We start from the raw sequence: 22,708 nt of genomic DNA, 5'->3' as shown, positions 1-22,708 counted from the left end.
GAATCCCAGTGGAGAGAAGGGAACCTGCCAGGCAGAGAATTGGAGTAATATGATCCATTTCTTGGTTCTACTCATGATTCTAGCAGCTGTGTTTAGCACTAACTGAAGTGTATTTAGTGCTTTATCCAGGTAGCCGGAAAGTAGAGCATTGGAGTAGTTTAACCTAGAAGTGACAAAAGCATGGATACATTTTTGGACAGAAAGTTTCTGATTTTTGCAATGTTACGTAGATGGTAAAAAGCTGTCCTTGAAACAGTCTTGATATGTTCGTCAAAAGAGAGATCAGGGTCCAGACTAACGCCGATGTCCTTCACAGTTTTATTTGAGACGACTGTACAACCATCATGATTAATTGTCGGATTCAACAGAAGAGCTCTTTGTTTTTTGGGACCTAAAACTAGCATCTCTGTTTTGTCCGAGTTTAAAAGAAGAACATTTGCCGTCATTCACTTCCTTATGTCTGAAACACAGGCTTCCAGGGAGGGCAATTTTGGGGCTTCACCATGTTTCATCGAAATGTACAGCTGTGTGTCATCCGCATAGCAGTGAAAGTTAACATTATGTTTCCAAATGACATCACCAAGAGGTAAAATATATATTGAAAACAATAGTGGTCCTAAAACAGAGCCTTGAGGAACACCAGAATTTACAGTTGATTTATCAGAGGACAAGCCATCTACAGAGACAAACAGATATCTTTCCGACAGATAAGATGTTAACCAGGCCAGAACTTGTCCGTGTAGACCAATTTGCTCCAAAAGAATGTGGTGATTGATGGTATCAAAAGCAGCACTAAGGTCTAGGAGCACGAGGACAGATGCAGAGCCTCAGTCTGACGCCATTAAAAGGTCATTTACCACCATCACAAGTGCAGTCTCAGTTCTATGATGGGGTCTAAAACCAGACTGAAGCATTTCATATACATTATTTGTCTTCAGGAAGGCAGTGAGGTGCTGCACAACATCTTTTTAATTTTCTTTTTAGAGGAATGGGAGATCCAATATAGGCCAATAGTTTTTTATATTTTCTGGGTCAAGGTTCGGCTTTTTCAAGAGAGGCTTTATTACTGCCACTTTTAGTGAGTTTGGTACACATCTGGTGGATAGAGAGCCATCTATTCTGTTCAACATAGGAGGGCCAAGCACAGGAAGCAGCTCTTTCAGTAGTTGGAATAGTTAGAATAGGGTCCAACTATGCAGCTTGAAGGTATAGAGGCCATGATTATTTTCATCAATGTGTCAAGAGACATAGTATTAAATAATAGGATTGGGGGACCATTCCATTATGATATCATGATAAATAAACTACATGTACATCTCATATCTGCACACAATTGAAAGATCTCTACAGTATGTCAGAACTCCTGCTCGCAGACACACGTGGGCTCTGGCATTTGCAACCATTTTCCTTTTACACTCAATTAACTCCTGTTTTATTTGTCCAATGCTGCATTTTTCTCCTTCCCCAACAGGTCTAGGAAGAGGAAAAAGAGTGAAGCATTCGAAAAGTATTCAGACCTCTTGACTTTTTCCAAATGTTGTTACAGCCTTATTCTAAAATGGATTAAAGCCTTTCCAAAACTGATTTGAGCCTTTCCCAATCATGTCCAATCAATTGAATTTACCATAGGTGTATTCCAATCAAATTGAAGAAACATCTCAAAGATGATCAATGGAAACAGGTTGCACCTGAGCTGAATTTAGAGTCTCATTGCAAAGGGTCTGAATACGTATGTAAATAAGGTGTTTCTATTTTTTGTTTTTAATACATTTTCAAACATTTCCAAAAACCTATTTTTCCTTTGTTATTATGTGGTATTGTATTTATTTTTCTGAGGAAATTGTTTTATTTATGTCACGTTCGCCGGAAGCTCTGTACTGGGAACTGTCGCCGGAAGCTCTGGACTGGGAACTGTCGCCGGAAGCTCTGGACTGGGAACTGTCGCCGGAAGCTCTGGACTGGGGAGCGTCGCAGGAAGCCCGGTGCGTGGGACCGGCACTGGTGGTACTGGGCTGGTGACACGCACCTCAGGGCGAGCGCGAAGAGCAGGCACAGGACGTACCGGACTGAGAAGGCGCACGTGAGGGAGAGTGCGAGGAGCAGGAACAGGACGTACCTGACTGGGAACACGCACTTCAAGGAGAGTGCGTGGAGCAGGCACAGGACGTACTGGACTGGGGAAACGCACTTGAGGGAGAGTGCAAGGAGCAGGCACAGGACATACCTGACTGGGGAAACGCACTTGAGGGAGAGTGCGAGGAGCAGGCACAGGATGTACTGGGCTGTGGAGGCACACTGGAGAACTGGTGAATAGAGCTGGCACAGATGGTGCCGGAACAATGACACACTCCGCACGGTGAGTGCGGGGAGTTGACACAGGATGTATTGGGCTGGGAAGGCGTACTGGAGGCCTGGTGCGTATAGCCGACATCACTTGTACCGGAACTTTAACACACTTCTCAGGATGAGTACGGAGAGCTGACTCAGGTGGCTTTAAATCGATAACACGCTCCTTAGGGCAAATGTCGTGCATCCTCCACCAATTCATTAACTCTCTCATTTCTATCTCCTCCACATTCTCCCTCTTCTCCCAGACTGGCTCTGGTTCACTCCTCGGCTCCGCCGACTGCTCCATGTGCTTCCCCCCCCAAAATGTGGGGTTTCTGTGGCCTTCCTCCCCGACTACGTCGCTGTCCCTCCCTCGCTGCTTCTGCCTGCTTCCATGGCAGGCTCTTCTCTCCTGCCATTATGTCGTCCTAAGTCCAGGATGTTCTCTCCCTGATCTCCGCCAAAGACCAGGATGCCATCTCCTCCCGGGCACGCTGCTTGGTCCTTTGTTGATGGGATATTCTGTCACGTTCGTTTGTATAGACGGACCAAGGCGAAAGTGAAAATTTGCAAAACAAACAAACTAAACAACACACCGTGACAACAGAGGTGCTACATACACTTACTCAAAACATTATCCCATAACACACAGGTGGAAAAATGCTACTTAAGTATGATCCCCAATTCGAGACAACGATAGCCAGCTGCCTCAATTGGGAATCATACTAACACACCAACATAGAAAAAACAAACTAGAACCCCACATAGAAAATATAAACTAGACTAAATCCCTGACCTACTCTACCATAGAAAATAAAGGCTTCCTATGGTCAGGACGTGACAATTTAATACATTTTAAAATAAGGCTGTAACGTAACAAAATGTGGAAGAAGTCAAGGTGTCTGAATCATTTCCCGAAGGCACTGTATGTGTTAACATATACATGTATGTGGCAAAACACATTTGAATACATGATTGAGGTCATTTTCCTACATAGATATGGTATTTGAGACTTTAGAAGGATTCGTTTACATGTCTCTAATGTATGTTTTTCATACAATACATGCAACATATAAGTTGGATATTACAAGAATCTTCAGTGAATCGTGTAAGTGTATTTGCTGCCATTATGTATCACTTCCAAGTTCCAGATAGAACACTTAAGAACCTTGTTAATACATTATTCTATACATTTTCCACACGGGATGTGACCCTCTGTTATGTATTAATACAATACGTATCCTATAGGAGAAAGTCTCAAAGAGGGATTTCCATTCAGTGGAACGTATTAGAAAAGAACTGCACAAAAGGTCAACAGTATTGAAGAGGCACTTAGGCTATTGCTATTTTGGTCTTTATTGTGTCTTCTTTTGGCGAATGGACACCTAATGAAGTTTGATCTGATGCGGAAATGCTGTGATGGATGTGAGCTGACAGGGTTTGGAGGAATAACACTGTCAGAGGATTGCGGATGAGTGACAGGGAGATGAATGAGACAAGGCAGCCTTTATCTTTTGGGTCATCGATGCTCTTTCTGCCATCTTCTCAATAGCCTAATTCGGATCATTTTGAGGCAGTTACAACAGTGTAGAAAGCTAGGCCTAAAAAAGGAGGTTCCACTTTTTCTGACTTCGCCCTATATATTTTACATCTAATAGCCTATCGATAGATTTCATAAGCTATTTCACCTTGGACATCCTTGGTGATCACTGATTAATGTGCTATCTAGTCTTAAATGTTTGGCGTGAGTTGCTTTGTTGCAGGGGCTCCTCATCTGAATTGTCTTTGCTGGGCCGTTAGCAGTGGGGTAGCATTTTTCCCTCCCATGATTTTATTTCAAGTAGGATAGCAGCCTACCCAAAAATATAACTGATATTGATAACCATACTGTAGATGTAATCTTGATACAAACATACAGTCTACTACTCAATGGGGAAGGCATGAATGGCAACAACACTGTGCCCTTCGCTCCCGCTTGACAAGTTACCGAGTAGCCAAATCATTGTAAGCACACGCATAAAACTTATGAAGAAGCAACACTGCAGCCATCATCAAATCAAATTGTGAAATGCTTGCTTACAAGCCCTTAACCAACAATGCTTTAAGAAGTTTTTTTTTAAAAGTGTTAAGTAAAGAATAGATAAGTAGAGAATAGAAAATAAAAGTAACAAATAATTCAACAGCAGCAGTAAAATAACAAGCGAGGCTATATACCCGGGGTACCGGTACAGAGTCAATGGGCAACGGTTAGTCGAGGTAATTGAGGTAATATGTACATGTAGGTAGAGTTACATGAGCAATTTTAATAAAAAATAAACATATAACTTTATAACTGAAAATGTATAGTGAAATACTACTCATCCTCAGACTCATCCTCTGGTAGCTCAATGTAAAATAAAAAAACACAGCTCAATCAAAACCATCTAATCTATAGCAGAGCGCTTTCAACACAACCACTCCTTTCCACAGGCCCACTATTTTCCTTTCAACACAACCACTCCTTTCCACACGCCCACTATTTTCCTTTCGACACACCCACTCCTTTCCACAAACCCCTACTCTCCCATACAACAGTTTCCACTAGATAGCACAGCCACAAAGTCGAAATTGGCTTTATCCAATTGTATATGTATAATTACGAGATGCTCAAGTCTCCGCCCTAACAACAGGAGTCATTGTCCCAAAGGTGGGAAGCCAGGTGGCAAGCTTAGGTCCTAAATTAGCACATATTTTGGCTAGATTTTGGCGGCCCTGTTTGATGGCTATGACCTCCGGCAAGCCATCAAACAGGCAAAGCGTTAATAGAGGACTAAGATTGAACCCTACTACGCCGGCTCTGGCATGATGGATGTGGCATGGCTTGCAAACTATCATGGATTACCAAGAAACCCAGCCACGAGCTGCCCAGTGATGTGAGCCTAACAGACAAGCTAAATGCTCACTTCAAGGCAAGCAACACTGAACCATGCATGAGAGTACCAGATGTGTGTGCTTAGTCCCCTTCTTTACTCTCTGTTCATCCATAGAGGGAAGTGGCCACAGACCTGGCAGTATGGTTCAAGAACAACAACCTCTTCCTCACTGTCAGCAAGACAAAGGATCTGATCGTGAACTACAGAAAACTAATGGGCAAGCACGCCCCCATCCACATCGATGGAGCTGTACTGGAGCGGGTCAAGAGCTTCAGGTTCATGTGTGTCCACATACAGTAACTAAGGAATTAACATGGTCAATACCCACACAGTTGTGAAGAGGGCACGACTCTTTATCGTTATTCACTGTATGTGTATTCCTTGTGTCACTATTTGTATTCTTATTTTATCTTTATCTTAAACTCTGCATTGTTGGAAAAGGACCCTTGAGTAAGCGTTTCACTGTTAGTCTACACCTGCTGTTTACGAAGCAGGTGACAAATACAATGTGTTTTGAGAGTGAAACCTCTCACTTTGACCCTCTTCCTCGCCCTTTTCAGAAAAACGTTGAAGCAAGCATTGCGAGATCATAGACATTGTGGAATAAACAAGAATGTCACTTATGAAGTGAGTATTGTGGAAAGGCCTTATTTTTTGTTACAGAATGTAAAACAATTCCAATCAGGCGTTTAAGTGATAAAATGTCATGTTAAGATTATGTAAAGTTACTAAGGTTTTACTGCCATATTATTGCTTTGAAATCGATGTTTTGTTCGTTAGCTTATAGCTAGCTATGGCTAACTCCTGAGACGAGTCCTGGCCTTTCCATAACGTTAGTTAGTTACTCACTTAGCTAGCAAGCTAACCTTAGCTGGTCTCCTTCACCAGTTTCTTGTTTTGGTGTTTAGCTAATTATTGTATCGGGGTCAGGTTTATTAGGACCTGTACGTTACTACTGCGAACACAAAATCTTCTGTTGTGTTTCAAAACTAGTATTTGCAGCTAGCACATGCACCGCCCACATACGCTACTGTAACTACGTAAGTAAGGTTAACTACGTTATCCTAACGTTAGATGGCCTTGTTTACAGTTGAGATGTTGGAAGTGGAAATCTTAGCAAATGGTGCAAGAAGAATGACAATTTCCTACCGGCGCCGACTCAGTTGTCCCAGGACCAGCTGGAGTCCGAGTAGAGAGCCCGGACAAAGAGGTCCCACTCCACCGCCCTCGTCTCCTCCCGCAGACAACCCCCTCCCTACGGCTACAGGAATAGCTGCATGCCCCGCTCTCTGGAAGTACTAAGCTTTACTCCATACCCAGTTTAATGGATTCAATGAAGCTGTGTTATTGTTGGTGTTGTGTTAGAAATGACGCCCTGAATATTCAGAAAAGCGATATCATGGGATATAGCTTTTTCCTCTCAGTTTGTGTGTTGGACTGTGTTGTAGGACAGTGGAAATGGGTACATCTGCACATTGCTTCTTACTATTAGTCTCTCAGTGTTTGACAACCTTCCTTGTGTTGGAGGACTTTTGAGATGGCTTTGCGTTCCCTGAGATCCACGTGGCACAGTTCCCTCTGGAGATGGGAAGGAAGAAGAAGCACTCCAAAACCCTGGCTGTACAGGTGGACGGGGAGGCCAAGATCAAATACGACGCCATCGCCAGACAGGGACAGGGCAAGGACGTACGAGACATTCTCATATGAATCTAAAGTAAATCCATTGGTCCTTCTCATGTGGATTTATTTTACATTATTTACATTAGTCATTTAAGATGCTTTTATGCAGAGCGAGTGCATACATTTTCATACTTGGAATTGAACACACAATCCTGGTGTTGCAAGTGTCATGCATTACCAACTGAGCCACATAGGACCATGACGCTGGGGACCATGATTCTGGGGACAAAATTGCCTATGAATCGCTGTGCCCACATCTTTATTTTATAGAGCAGTGGTCTCCAGACTCCTTCCTGTGCTGTGACCCACCATGTTTTTGTTATTGTCATCTAGTTACCAAGTAAACAAAGCTGTTTCTTGCCACAATCCTGTATTAAACAGAGAGCCATCATTTGAATAACTACTGTCACGGAGGACCTGTGTACAGTTCAGTTTCTATATATTCAGCTGTCTCCTCTGTTGTCTCTGTGCAGGTGATTTTCAGTAAGTACTCAGACCTGCTTCCTAAGGAAGTGCTGAGCGACTATGCCCCAGAGTTGCAGAAGCCTGACGAGGAGGCTGTCAAATAGCTGACGGAGAAGACCCGCGATGCTCTGCTGAAGCAGGTCTCTCAGAAGATAGCTGCAGCTATGCCTGTGAGGGCAGCTGACAAACAGGCCCCAGCACAGTACATCAGGTATGGATTTTGAATGTGATGGATGATGCCAACTGTTGTTTATGAGTTTCTCCCTTTTCAAAATGGAAGATAATACAGGGTGTTCACCCATAAAATGCTTAATTCATTCAAGGTTTTTACAAGTATGTCCATTCAATAGAACATTTTGTTAGAAAAACAATACTCCAAACCTCATGTCTCTACCATATATGGTTCCAAAAGTTACCAACGATTTACTCTGAGAATGTAGCACGTTTAGAGTGAATGGAACGTCATCAAGGGCATGATCAAAAAGTGGTCAATGCTCAATAGAACTCTGGCGCTGCTCCGCAGCAGAACGGCACTAACGTCAACTGAAAAGCTAACTGGTGACTGCCGGTTCGGGAGTTAAAATATGGTATTTTTCTAAATTAAATCCGCTAAATACAATACTAAATACAGGTATATATTTACACTACATGACAAAAGGTATGTGGACTTGTCGAACATCGCATTCCAAAATCATGGCCATTAATATGGAGTTGGTCCCCCTTTTTCTGCTATAACAGTTACCTCTCATCTGGGAAGGCTTTCCACTAGATGTTGGAACATTGCTGCAGGGACAACTCCACAAAAGCATTAGTGAGGTCGGGCACTGATGTTGGTGAATAGGCCAGGCTCACAGTTGGCGTTCCAATTCATCCCAAAGTTGTTTGATGGGGTTGAGCTCAGGGCTCTGTGCAGGCCAGTCAAGTTCTTCCACACCAATCTCAACAAACCATTTCTGTATGGATTTTTCTTTGTGCATGGGGGCATTGTTATGCTGAAACAGGAAAGGGACTTCTCCAAACTGTTGCCACAAATTTGGAAGCACAGAATGGTATAGAATGTAATTGTATGCTGTAGCGTTAAGATTTCCCTTCACTGGAACTAAGGTGCCTAGCCTGAACCATGAAAAACAGCCCCAGACCATTATTCCTCCTCCACCAAACATTCCTGGCATCCGCCAAACCCAGATTAGTCCGTCGGACTGCCAGATGGTGAAGCGTGACTCATCACTCCATAGAACGTGTTTCCACTGAGTCCAATGGCGGCAAGCTTCACACCACTCCAGCCGATGCTAGGCATTGAGTAGGCTTGTGTACTACGGCTGCTCGGCCATGGAAACCCATTTCATTAAGCTCCCGACGAACAGTACTTGTGCTGAAGTTGCTTCCAGAGTCAGTTTGGAACTCGGTAGTGAGTGTTGCAACCGAGGACAGAGGATTGTTATGTGCTTCAGCACTCTGCAGTCCCGTTCTGTGAACTTGTGTGGCTTACGACTTCATGGCTGAGCCGTTGTTGCTCCTATAAGCTTCCACTTCACAATAACAGTACGTACAGTTGACCGGGGAAGCTCTAGCAAGGCAGAAATTTGAGGAACTGACTTGTTGGAAAGGAGGCATACTATGACGGTGCAAGGTTGAAAGTCTGAGCTCTTTAGTAAGGCCGTTCTACTGCTAATGTTTATATATGGAGATTGCATGGCTGTGTGCTTGATTTTATACACCTACACCTTTATTTGAAGCTACTCATTCAAGGGTTTTTTCTTTATTTTTACTATTTTCTACATTTCAAGCAGTTTAAGTCCAGTGAATAACCTGAAATGGTACAAAGGTAAGCAATAAACTGCCAGAGGTTTAAAATAAAGTTTAGGTTACCAAAAACTGAAAATTAGTGTACATTCCAGAGTTGTGAAAAAGGGCCTTTTTCAGGGAACAAGTAATGGGTTAACAACTTACAGCTGTTCTGCAGCAATGGAAGAAAATTAAGCCTTGAAAGTTGATGTTAACAGTTCCTACGGGTGTCCCAACTTTTGTTGATTACTTACAAACCCGCAGTCTATATAAAAGCCGTGTTGGAACAGACTGTGTTACTACACCCTCTTAAGCATTATTTGGACAGTACTGTACTGCAGGAAGTAGTATATTGCTATCATAATGGCGAGGGGAAAAAGCAATTAACAAAGGAAGACAGACCATTATAACCCTTAAAAAAGTGTAGGTCTTTCCTTTAGAGAAATTGCCAAGGTGTCCGTGAGTACAGTTTCCTACACCATCAAAAGACAGACCCAAAGCCACAACAGAATCGGAAGACAAGATTCTGAGAGTCAACAGCTTGCGTGATAGGTGGCTCACAGGACAACCGCTTCAAGCACAGCTTAACACTGGTCAACTTAAGCAAGTCTGTTTCAACTGTGAAGAGAATACCTCGAGCTGTAGGTTTGAGAGGTTGAGTGGCAGTAAGAAAGCCATTGCTAAGATGGCAAAATAAGAAAGAGGCTTGCCTGGGCCATGAAGCACTGCCAGCGGACAACTGAAGACCTCAAGGAGGTCTTCTGGACTGCTGAATCAAAATGTGAACTCTTCGGTTCATCACGCAGTGTTTTTGTACGCCGTCAAGCAGGCGAAAGGATGGTTCCTCAGTGTGTGACAGCAACTGTCAAACATGGAGGAGGAAGCGTGATGGTCTGGTGCACTTTTGCTGGATCCAGAGTTGGCGACTTGCACAGAGTGAGTGGCACCCTGAACCAAAACGGCGATCACAGCCTTTTGCAGGGGTTCATCGTACAGCAAGATAATGACCCAAAACATACCTCCAGGCTATGTCAGAACTACTTTAGAAGAAAAGAACAAGACAGTAGGCTTCAAATCATGGAATGGCCAGCACAGTCTCCAGCCTTAAACCCCATGGAGCTGGTTTGAGATGAACTGGGCAGAAGGGTGAACGCAAAGCAACCTACAAGTGCAACACATTTGTGGGAACTTCTGCAACAGTGTCGGGAAGAACTTTCCCAACAATATTTGATTTCCATTGTAGAAAGAATGCCACAAGTGTGTTTGGCTATTATGTATGCAAAGTGTTATGTTAAACAAAATGATTCCATGGTTACATTTATTTTTGTCTCCAGTTGTTTATTTGTTCTATGCTTTAATTTCAGAGTACATTAAGACATTAAACTGTGAATTTCAATAACAACTGGGGAAATGGTGGCGTTCTAAAACTTGTGACCTGTAATGTGTGTGTGTGTGTGTGTGTGTGTGTGTGTGTGTGTGTGTGTGTGTGTGTGTGTGTGTGTGTGTGTGTGTGTGTACATTGTACATTGTAGCAGTGAGTGAATGCCCTAGATAATAAGACTAGGCTATATAAATCCTGTCATCATGGGCGGTATAGAAAGCATCAGGAGCACTAGGGCATACTTAGAAAATACATCCTCCACACACTGTGCTGTGTGGGCGTGGACTTCAACTCGGGGGGACAAACGTATGGTGGAGATGCAGAAGGACCCCATGGAGCCCCACGCGTCAAGTAAGTACATTCCCACCAGCGTCGCTGACTAAACTCATAACTGACTAAACTTTAAAACATCACAGAAACAATGCGCACATTTCAATGGGGCATGTGTTATGTGATTCTGGGGGGGCTAGATATTTATTTTTCCTTTATTTAACTACGCAGGTCAGTTAAGAACAAATTCTTATTTTCAATGATAGCCTAGGAACAGTGGGTTAACTGCCTGTTCAGGGGCAGAATAACAGATTTGTACCTTGTCAGCTCGGGGGTTTGAACTTGCAACGCTCTAACCACTAGGCTGCCCTGCCTAGCTAGCAACAATGACAAGAAGCTGCCATGTGGGGAATCGTGGGTGGCTCATTTCAGCTAGTTTTATCTTGTTCTTGATACCATGTCTTGTTTTGACTGAATATTCGCTGGCTAGCTAACAAGCAACTGTAACAATGTATTTGAGAGACGACGAGTGGTCCTTGTACAAAATATAGCTTACATGTTGTCAACCATCGAAGCCAACCTCGTCTGTTTTGTCCTATAGCTGTGCACTCGTCGGTTTTGTTGCTAAACAGCCAACCTGCCTATGTGCTAGGATAACTTGAGTCATGCACATCTGCTAAATAAAGCTAGAAGCACACTCGCTTATTTTGTCATCTAGGATGTGGTGTGTCAAGGTTCCTTATTCCAGGATCAATAAGAAGATTCCTGGTGGACCTCCCTCCCCTCCTGCACCTGCCATGCACTCGCCAAGCAGAAAGGTACCGTTGGGGTTCAGACAGACTTAACTGATCTCGAGATTTTAAGTTGCCAATAGTGTTTTTATTACTTTTAATAATGTGTAAAAGGATCAGCTCAACTCAACACCTTTTTTCGTGTCCAAATGAAATGTACTCTCTTCTCTAGCTGTGTTGATGTGTTGAGCAAAGATGTGATGCGTTTTCTCTCTCTGTCCTACCAGATGACAGTCAAGGAAGATTCCTCCCTGCATCTCAAACTGGAAGAACGCAAAGATATACCAACTCTGCTCTCTCCTTCTGGAGACACTGACTCAATGGGAGGTTGTGTTTGTTTGAGGTCAGGATTGCTGACATTGTAAGTACACTCCTGTGTTCTATGACTAGTGGTTTTTGTGATTGCCTAAAGCAAAGTTGTGTAATGCACTATATTTCTATTGTAAGGCATTATACAACTGGTTGGTTTAATCCTGAATGCTGATTGGTTAAAACCGCATTCCAGTCTGTGTCTATTCCACAAGTTACCACCGGCTAAATCCTATGACGTTAAAATGCCTATTTACTCTGTTCCATCTGACTGAGCAATCCACTGTCTCATCAGCCCAGCCAGGCACTTCATTAACTTGATCTCCACTATTAAAAGCATATAGACAGTTTCGGGGGATGAGATAGACAGGCAGCGTTTCTCAGCCATTCGAAGTTATGAGTCAGCTGGCATCATTTTATGGATATGTATAAAAAATAAATAAAAAAGTGAAAGGAAGTGCAGCTTGTTTGATGTCTTTCCAGGTCAGTTTGAAGTGATTGTGTTAGCTGTGTTGTTGGCTAGCTCCTCTGAACGACAGTGTCCTGACGAGTGAGCACATTTTCTATGCCAGGTGAAATCACGCCTCATTAGGTCATTGTTATGGATGTATCCAAATAAATGTCACTAGAAAACAGCTTATGCAAATGCGGCGACTTTGCTGTTATTCTGGCTGCACTTTTTGATGTGACTAAGTTAGCTGTAGTTGGCTAGCTAGCAAGCAAGGGATAAGAAAGTTGCCAGCCAGTATGGCAATGGAACATTTAGAATGAACGACTGGATCGCATCTCTAGCAACCGAACCGATAGAACGAACAACCAGCCGGCATTGGTAGCAACCCTAGATGTGTCGGGACTATATCTTGTGGAAGGATGAAATGGTATGAAAAATTGAAATATGTCTGTCATTATTTGAATATGTTGGTAACCTGTTCTTTAAAAGTGACAATGCCCTCGAAGCCGGTGTTTGGAGGATATCTTGGCACGGTTCGCCGACCCGAGATAAAGCCTAACCAGACCTGTGCCAGTATATCCTCCAAACACCGGCTTCTCTGGCATTACCACTTAATTATGTGTGAGTGTGTGTTTCATAGAAAGTGTTCCCAAAGTTGAGTCCTATGTTCTGGGTTTGTCTTCTCGAGTTACACCACCCCCCCTGGACAAGCATCTGGAAGCGTACGGTAGAGGACTGCAGACCGTTCACATCAATGACAACTTTGCCAAACTGTCCGAGGCCCTCTACATTGCTGACAGAAAGGTACACTGTTTGTGGTTTTGAGAACCAATGTTTGTTCTGTGATTAGCGATTTCTTCTCCGAGTCTCTCTGAAATATATATATATACACATACATACATACAGTGGGGAGAACAAGTATTTGATACACTGCCGATTTTGCAAGTTTTCCTACTTACAAAGCATGTAGAGGTCTGTAATTTTTATCATAGGTACACTTCAACTGTGAGAGACGGAATCTAAAACAAAAAAAACATTTTTAAGTAATTAATTTGCATTTTATTGCATGACATAAGTATTTGATACATCAGAAAAGCAGAACTTAATATTTGGTACAGAAACCTTTGTTTGCAATTACAGAGATCATACGTTTCCTGTAGTTCTTGACCAGGTTTGGGATTTTGGCCCACTCCTCCATACAGACCTTCAGATCCTTCATGTTTCGGGGCTGTCGCTGGGCAATACGGACATTCAGCTCCCTCCAAAGATTTATTGGGTTCAGATCTGGAGACTGGCTAGGCCACTCCAGGACCTTGAGATGTTTCTTACGGAGCCACTCCTTAGTTGCCCTGGCTGTGTGTTTCGGGTCGTTGTCATGCTGGAAGACCCAGCCACGACCCATCTTCAATGCTCTTACTAAGGGAAGGAGGTTGTTGGCCAAGATCTAGCGATACATGGCCCCATCCATCCTCCCCTCAATACGGTGCAGTCGTCCTGAAAAGAAAAGCATCCCAAAGAATTATGTTTCCACCTCCATGCTTCACGGTTAGGATGGTGTTCTTGAGGTTGTATTCATCCTTCTTCTTCCTCCAAACACGGCGAGTGCAGTTTAGACCAAAAAGCTACATTTTTGTGTCATCAGACCACATGACCTTCTCCCATTCCTCCTCTGGATCATCCAGATGGTCATTGACAAACTTCAGATGGACCTGGACATGCGCTGGCTTGAGCAGGGGGACCTTGCATGCGCTGCAGGATTTTAATCCATGACGGCGTAGTGTGTTACTAATGGTTTTCTTCGAGACTGTGGTCCCAGCTCTCTTCAGGTCATTGACCAGGTCCTCCTGGGTAGTTCTGGGCTGATCCCTCACCTTCCTCATGATCATTGATGCCCCACAAGGTGAGATCTTGCATGGAGCCCCAGACCGAGGGTGATTGACCGTCATCTTGAACTTCTTCCATTTTCTAATAATTGCGCCAACAGTTGTTGCCTTCTCACCAAGCTGCTTGCCTATTGTCCTGAAGCCCATCCCAGCCTTGTGCAGGTCTACAATTGTATCCCTGATGTCCTTATACCCTCTCTGGTCTTGGCCATTGTGGAGAGGTTGGAGTCTGTTTGATTAAGTGTGTGGACAGGTGTCTTTTTTACAGGTAACGAGTTAAAACAGGTGCAGTTAATACAGGTAATGAGTGGAGAACAGGTCTGTGAGAGCTGGAATTCTTACTGGTTGGTAGGTGATCAAATACTTATGTCATGCAATACAATGTATGATTTTTAAGTAATTAATTTGCATTGTATTGCATGACATTCACATTGTATGATTTTTAAGTAATTAATTTGCAATGTGAATGTCATGCAATACAATGCAAATGAATTACTTAAAAATCATAAAATGTGATTTTCTGGATTTTTTCCGTCTCTCACAGTTGTAGAGTACCTATGATAAAAATTACAGACCTCTACATGCTTTGTAAGTAGGAAAACCTGCAAAATCGGCAGTGTATCAAATACTCCCCACTGTATATATTTTTTGGGGTGAATGGTCATCTCTTTGTGTCAATTTCAAAGCCGACTACTTTTCTGTATGATATTGGCCCTAGCCTTTAGAGTGATTCTCTCATCCTAAAATTAAGATTCTGTGTTTTCTTTCTCTTCGTTGTGCTGTGTCTAAGCCTATATGCCTCCAAGCCACATTTATGATTGTATCCTAAAGTTTAAAATGTGATGGTGATTTAAATGAATGTAAACTAACTCTGTGTCTACTGCATCCAGGCCAGAGAGGATGTGGAGATGAGATCCCAGGTGGAGAAGAAGATGGCCCAGAAAGAGAAGTAGAAGAAGGAGGAAAAACTCAAGAGAGCTGGCTCAGATGGCGCGAGAACGCAGGGCAGGGATCAAAGGTGACAGAGGTCAGTCCACAACCTCTTCCTGCTTGAACCTAACCACAGATCTAGGATCAGGTCACCTGTTTGTGATGTCGTGTTTTCCTGTACAAGGACTGCCAATGTAAAGTGTTGTAAAGTTGTGTGGATGGTCTGTGACATATCAATCAATATATTTGAAATGAAATATACTGACGGGGTTTAACCGAATGCAGCATTGAGGAACACAAACCCCTAGACCATTCTCAGAATCTTGTCCAAGTAGCTCTGTGCACGCAGAGAGCAGACTACTCAGCTGTCAGTCCTGATTATGTGTGAGTGAGCTGCCTGGTAACACCCTTGCTCCTTCTCTCTCGCACGCTTTCGCCCTCCATACCTCCCCTCTTTCTGTCGTCACTCTGTAACTCTCTCTCCCCTCTCTCCATCCTCTCACCCTTATTCTCCTCTCTATCCTCTTTCTTCTACGCCACCTCTCCCTCCCGCTCTCTCTCCTGTGGCAGGTGGCGAGGACGGTGAGGCCAGAGAGCGTGACGAGATCCGCCATGACAGGAGGAAAGAGAGACAGCACGACAGGAACATCTCCCGAGCCTCCCCGATAAGAGGTACATACATTCACACACACACACCCTGCTGAATCATTCATGGTTCATTCGGAGCGCTGAAGGAACGCAGCTGGCCACAGCAGCACCCAGCCCAGACCCCCTGACCGTCCTGTCTGCTACAGCTGCAGTGCTTCAGAGAGTGAGAGGGAGATAGGGAGACAGGCCGAGAGGGAGACGGGCAAAGAAAATGAAAGAGCAAATTGGTGAGAGGCAGACATAGAGATTAGGCTACTCTGCTCCAGTTGTCTGTCTCTGCAGTGGAGCTGTCAGATGATGGCAGGGGGAAAGGGGGAGAGCAGTAGGAAGAAAGGATAGGGAGACGGCCACTGATTACAACGACAGGCCTGACTGCTGGTTGTAAATGGCCTCATTATGAAGAGCCGGTTAGCCCAGAGCGTCTACTTAACCTTGCAGTCGCTTCTGCTGGATGTGATTATCTGCAGATATGTTGGGATTGTGATAATGTTAGCAGACAGTGACGTGCTATGTTTGGTGCAGCAACTCATTTCACACACAAGCTACAGAGGTGGGGTGCTCTACTAAACACCAAGCTCTCCCGTATCCATATGTTGTCTCTCTCTCTCGCTTTCTTTCTTAACTAACCGTCTGGTTTGGTTTATTCCCATCATCAGGTCGAAGCTACAGAGAGACCAGGACAGGGACGTCAGTGAGCTCATCGCTCTGGTTCAGCCCAACCCTAGAGCCTCCAGTGAGGCTCAGTACGACTATTCAACCAGACCAAGGTGACACACACACACAAGCACCTGCTGTGCTGTCAGAGGTTCTCCTATAGTGGTGTTTCTACTAGAGTGACTTAAGATCTCACCTGTTACACTTTATCACCTGTTTACACCTCCCCCCCCCCCCCCCCCCAAGGGTATGGACAGCGGTTTTGCAGGCGGGGAGGATGAGATGTACAATGTGTACGACCAGCCGTTCAGGACTGGCAGAGACATGGCCCAGAACATCTACCGGCCCACCAAGAGCTCTGACAAGGACATGTATGGAGACGACCTGGACAAGCTCATGCAGAGCAACAGGTACCACCTCCGTCTGTTAAATGACCCTGCTGACTATAGCTTATACCAGGGCTCTCCAACCCTGTTCCTGGAGAACTACCCACCTGTAGGTTCTAACTAACCTGCTTCTGCTTGTCAACAGGTTCATTATTAGAATTGAGTGTGCTAGATCAGGGTTTGGAGTGAACCTACAGGACAGGTTGTTCTCCAGGAACAGGGTTGGCGAGACCTGGCTTATACTATATCCATATGCAGTATATTACTGTATGTTGATGACCTGGTCACTCGTGTGCAGAGCATCAGGTATCGTAGGCCGTGTGTTTCCCTGGCGCTGCTTCCTCTCTGGGGAGAGATATATTGAGCGATGCAGTCGACTGCTGAGAAATGCAATGTTTAAGCCTCATTTTGTTACCCTACGTATGCAATGCAAGGACGCTGCAGTCTGTAGTGTAAGGGCTGTAGTGATGTGTACTGTAAGGGCTGTAGGGATATTGCACCAAAGCGAGACATGCAGGCGTCTACAGTATAGTGCGTATACCAGAGCAGAGCAGCTTGCTTAATCCGTAGTATCCCTCCCCTAAGGTACATTATCTCTACTGAAATCCACTCTCAGTTCGTTGTACTGGCTGGTTTATAGGTTAGGATTCTTTATTGGGTTTTCTACAGATAACCCAGTCACTAACAGGGACTGGTGGTGGAATGCGATACTAGCTATAGCCTTCTAGACACTACAGAACAGTATTTGTTATCTGACAGATTGCCGTCACTGACACATTCTACCTGTTTCGATCACATTTCTATTGGGGGAAATAATACACTGAGAAAGTTCAATGGACAGCATTCCAAACAGTACACATCAATGCATACAGGTAATTGCCAAAATAAAGGAAACCTCAATGTGGTGTCTTAACCCCCTAGTGTCAATGTCCCCTTGGAAATCTAATTACATTAAACTAGAATATCTATCTAGATATCACATTTCTGCATGGGCTGCGTCTCAAACCTCTGCATCTGCCGATGTCGCCCTTTCGCATCTGCGTGAAAGGCGGCAGAGCTAGAGCAGTGTTTGTCAAACCGTGAGACATCGCGGGAAATCGGTCTTCTCACAAAATTCTCTGTAGCGTCCCAACAGTTTGGCCAACAAACTATTATGACCCCTGTCATGACGTTGGCCTCTTTGGGTATAGCAACCCCATCCCCCTCTCTCTGCCTTCCCCTTGCCTCCTTCAACTAGGCTGCTGTGGTCAGAGGTTGTAAATTCCTGAGAATACCCTGCCACATAGTAGAGAGAGAGTACATTTTCATAGAGGACTAAGGAAATCCTTCCACCTCACAGAACTTGAGGTATGAACAAATTTCATGTTCTGGAGAAAGTATAAAAGATCGGTGAAGAATCCAGCTACGAACTGGTCCGTTTGTCACAACTTGGGAAGCTCATGGGAGACGGTGTGGCCACATTACCATAACACTGTTTATATAATAGCCTCAGATATGAGGTTTACATCTAATTGTTGTATAAGATGAATGAGTGAGTATGATACTGTTTGTGTAATATGATTCCCTTTTGATTTGAACTAAATCAGAGGACCGCCCCTGAGCCAAGTTAGGGTCAGACATCCTGGAACAGCCCTCTTCGGCCCTTCCGAATGAAACCCCCACTCTGGTTTTCGATCAGCAGACCGAGCTTACCTCAATTACCAGATGGCTAAAGGTTGCAGACCATGTTTTTCTCCATTAGGAGGACAAAGGTTGTAGACCATTGCTGAATCTTTTAACCATACCACGTGGTAAAACTCTTAGACTATCGTTACCAACAGAATAAGAACAAGTCTTTGATAATAATTACTAGTCTGCAGCTAGGAATTTGGTATCATTGAACGCGAAGAACGACAACCGCCGAAACATTCATTCTATAACGAATGTCACTCTGAACAATCCCCTCTAACCACAACCGAGGGAGAGAGACGGACAATTCTACAAAATAAATGAACTTTTCACCAGCGATCAAGACGACACACTGAGCGTAAATATATATATTGATTGCAATTGTTCCCGAATGAGTGAGCGTTCATGTGTAAAGGATTAGCATTTCAATTGTTATAATTATCACTCTGTAGTGACTTCTTAGTTGACCCCCACTTTCCCCTTTTGTCTAACAAGCCGCCATGCCGGTTTAGGCCACTAGGGCACATTCTCCTATCATTTCATGTAACCACATTTACCATGTTTGTTTGTTTGTTTATGCATTTCTGTGAATTACTTAGTTATTAATAAATGATTTAAGACAATTGATGTATGGATGACTCATAGTGAAGACTGGGTTCGTGCAGATAACCAACAATTTACGACGTTTGGAATGAGACTAACGTGAGGTAAAGTAAATAATTAATTAATTCGAAGACTAATTGATCAGATAGAATATCTGAAAAGTTATTTTAGGAAATGATAACTTTGTAATCTGAATATTTTTCCTTGCCCCGACTTCCTAGTAATTACGGTTACATGATTAATCAGTCTAATCGCGTAATACAGTGCCTTGCGAAAGTATTCGGCCCCCTTGAACTTTGCGACCTTTTGCCACATTTCAGGCTTCAAACATAAAGATATAAAACTGTATTTTTTTGTGAAGAATCAACAACAAGTGGGACACAATCATGAAGTGGAACGACATTTATTGGATATTTCAAACTTTTTTTTTTTTTTTTCATCTGACCAGAGCACCTTCTTCCACATGTTTGGTGTGTCTCCCAGGTGGCTTGTGGCAAACTTTAAACGACACTTTTTATGGATATCTTTAAGAAATGGCTTTCTTCTTGCCACTCTTCCATAAAGGCCAGATTTGTGCAATATACAGCTGTAAGTCGCTTGGGGTATGTCTCTATCAGTTTTGCACATCGAGAGACTGAAATTGATTGTTGTCCTATGGACAGAGTCTCCCACCTCAGCTGTAGATCTCTGCAGTTCATCCAGCGTGATCATGGGCCTCTTGGCTGCATCTCTGATCAGTCTTCTCCTTGTATGAGCTGAAAGTTTAGAGGGACGGCCAGGTCTTGGTAGATTTGCAGTGGTCTGATACTCCTTCCATTTCAATATTATCGCTTGCACAGTGCTCCTTGGGATGTTTAAAGCTTGGGAAATATTTTTGTATCCAAATCCGGCTTTAAACTTCTTCACAACAGTATCTCGGACCTGCCTGGTGTTTTCCTTGTTCTTCATGATGCTCTCTGCGCTTTTAACGGACCTCTGAGACTATCACAGTGCAGGTACATTTATACGGAGACTTGATTACACACAGGTGGATTGTATTTATCATCATTAGTCATTTAGGTCAACATTGGATCATTCAGAGATCCTCACTGAACTTCTGGAGAGAGTTTGCTGCACTGAAAGTAAAGGGGCTGAATAATTTTGCACGCCCAATTTTTCAGTTTTTGATTTGTTAAAAAAGTTTGAAATATCCAATAAATGTCGTTCCACTTCATGATTATGTCCCACTTGTTGTTGATTCTTCACAAAAAAATACAGTTTTATATCTTTATGTTTGAAGCCTGAAATGTGGCAAAAGGTCGCAAAGTTCAAGGGGGCCGAATACTTTCGCAAGGCACTGTAACTAATTACAGAGAATCTTTGATAAAAACTATCAGTCTTCAGTTAATGAGAGTAAAGACACGACACCCCTCTATGGAGAGACGAGACTCTCACAAACACGATGCCGTTGGTTTTACTCTAGGGCGCCAACAAGCCTCAAGACTATTCTGAAGGGAGCCGGGTACCAGTTGAAAAACAGAGTTTAGTGCCTATAATAAAGCGTTAAACCCCCTTTTGAGACCTCTCTTTCAAAGTCACCGAGATCTCCTCTTCTAAACATGGTATCCAAAATAATGGAGAACAGACTTTTTATTCATGACCCATAGAGATCCATTGAGGGCTTCCACCATTTTTTAAGTAGTCATCGGTGGTGATTCCTATTGTTTGGGAACCAACATCCAATGATCAGCGCATTGTCTTCTTCCAATTGGGTCCTATGGTTTGTAAATGGCATTAACATCGCCATCTAGTGGCCACAATAAATGAATGACGCAATATTTGGTTCAGGATTCAGGCACTGCAGGTTGTGGATCACCAATATAAGCTTTGTACTTTTTTCACAAAATAAGAAAATGTACTACTTTAAAATTGATGGCCTCAATGGCACTGCCCATGCTGTCACAGATGCCATAGTGGTACGGACACAATGATGAGGCCTCTTTCCATCTCTATGACATTGATGGGAGGATAATTGCACCTGCTTTCAATATACTTTGTTTCCCTTATTACTAAAGTGTGTCTGTCCTTTATCAAATCACATTTTACCTTACAGTGAAATGCTTACTTACAAGCCCTTAACCAACAATACAGTTTTTAAAAAGTCCTAAACAAACTAAAAGATGATATAAAATGATAATGAGGATACATACAAGCGGTACTGGGTTAATGTGCAGGGGTACGGGTTAATTTAAGGTAATATACATCAGTTGAGGCTGCTGAGGGGAGGCTGGCTCATAATATTGTCTGGAATGGAGTACATGGAATTGCATGTGTTTGATGGATTTGATACCACTCCACCTATTACCATGAGCCCATCCTCCCCAATTAAGGTGCCACCAACCTCCTGTGATGTACATATAGGTAGGGGTAGAGTGACTATGCATAAATAATAAACGGAGAGGTGTGTGTGGTTAGAGTCCAGTGAATGTACATCCAGCCTCTGCAAGAGAGTCGTTGGGAAAAAAGGATAATAAATGGAAATAAAATTAGGGGTTCGATGCAAGTCGTCCAGGTAGCCATTTGATGAACTGTTCAGCAGTCCTATGGCTTGGGGGGTAGAAGCTAGTTTATTTATCTAGTTAGCTATATATTTACATATACCTGTATAAATAAACCATTAAAGAAAATATTCCCTGAATTACACTTTCTATGGGTCATTATTTTTTTTGCAGCAGCATTTTGTCTACTGTTTCAGAAACAAAACATATCCTGACTCTCTCCTTCCCCTCTCCCAGGTTTGTTCCTGACCGTGAGTTCTCTGGTACGGATCACGGTCCTCGTCGTGACGACCCGTCCAGTTTGAGGAGGATCCCTTCGGTCTGGACAAGTTTTTGGAGGAGGTTAAGCAGCACGGGGGCTCCACGAGACCCTCCACCAGCAGAGGCTCCACGAGACCCTACACCAGCAGAGGCTCCAAGAGAACCCTCCACCAGCAGAGGCTCCAAGAGAACCCTCCACCAGCAGAGGCTCCAAGGACTATGACCATGACAAGAAACGCAGGAAGGAGTGATTGGAACAAGACGGAGACCCTCGGTCTGATGGGAAGGGAGGGTAGCGTTCAGTATGCATAAAAAATTCAGAAGTCACTGAATGTGTTTTTTCACTTGAACGTAGGCGTCACCTGAACGCATCCAATGAGAATGGGCCTTTTTGTTTGAAGCTGTTTTCTCCTTTCTGTACCTACTGAATGTAACCCTGGGTTTTTGGGAGGACGTGAGGGAAAGTTGTGGAGGAGAGGGAGGAAAAGTTGTGGATGAGGGAGGGAGAGTTGGGACCCTGACCTCTGTTTGTGTGTGTTGTATGGCTGAACACGCCCCCCCCCCCCAGGAACTAGCAGGGATTATTTGATGATAATGACGTTTTCCTTTACAGCATCCCTTTATCTTTATGTACAGCACCATCCTGCCTGTAACGTGAGCTTTAAGTAAAGCCCCCTAGTATTTCTAAGAAATATTATTATTACCCCGGAGAAGTCTGTGCTAGTAAAAATGTTATAAACCTTTGTGATCAGATTTTACAGTGCTA

General features: G+C 43.5%; 1 pseudogene; it reads left to right on the top strand.

Annotated features, from left to right (window-relative positions):
- Positions 1-22,193, top strand: part of LOC110529223 (SNW domain-containing protein 1-like) — a 43,810-nt pseudogene extending 21,617 nt beyond the window's left edge.
- The last annotated feature ends 515 nt before the right edge of the window (positions 22,194-22,708 follow it).

Source organism: Oncorhynchus mykiss, chromosome 8, assembly GCF_057628025.1.
Source record: "Oncorhynchus mykiss isolate SJ-2025 chromosome 8, ASM5762802v1, whole genome shotgun sequence".
In the NCBI taxonomy this organism is placed as follows: Eukaryota; Metazoa; Chordata; class Actinopteri; order Salmoniformes; family Salmonidae; genus Oncorhynchus; species Oncorhynchus mykiss.
This window is presented reverse-complemented; position numbering and strand designations above follow the sequence as displayed.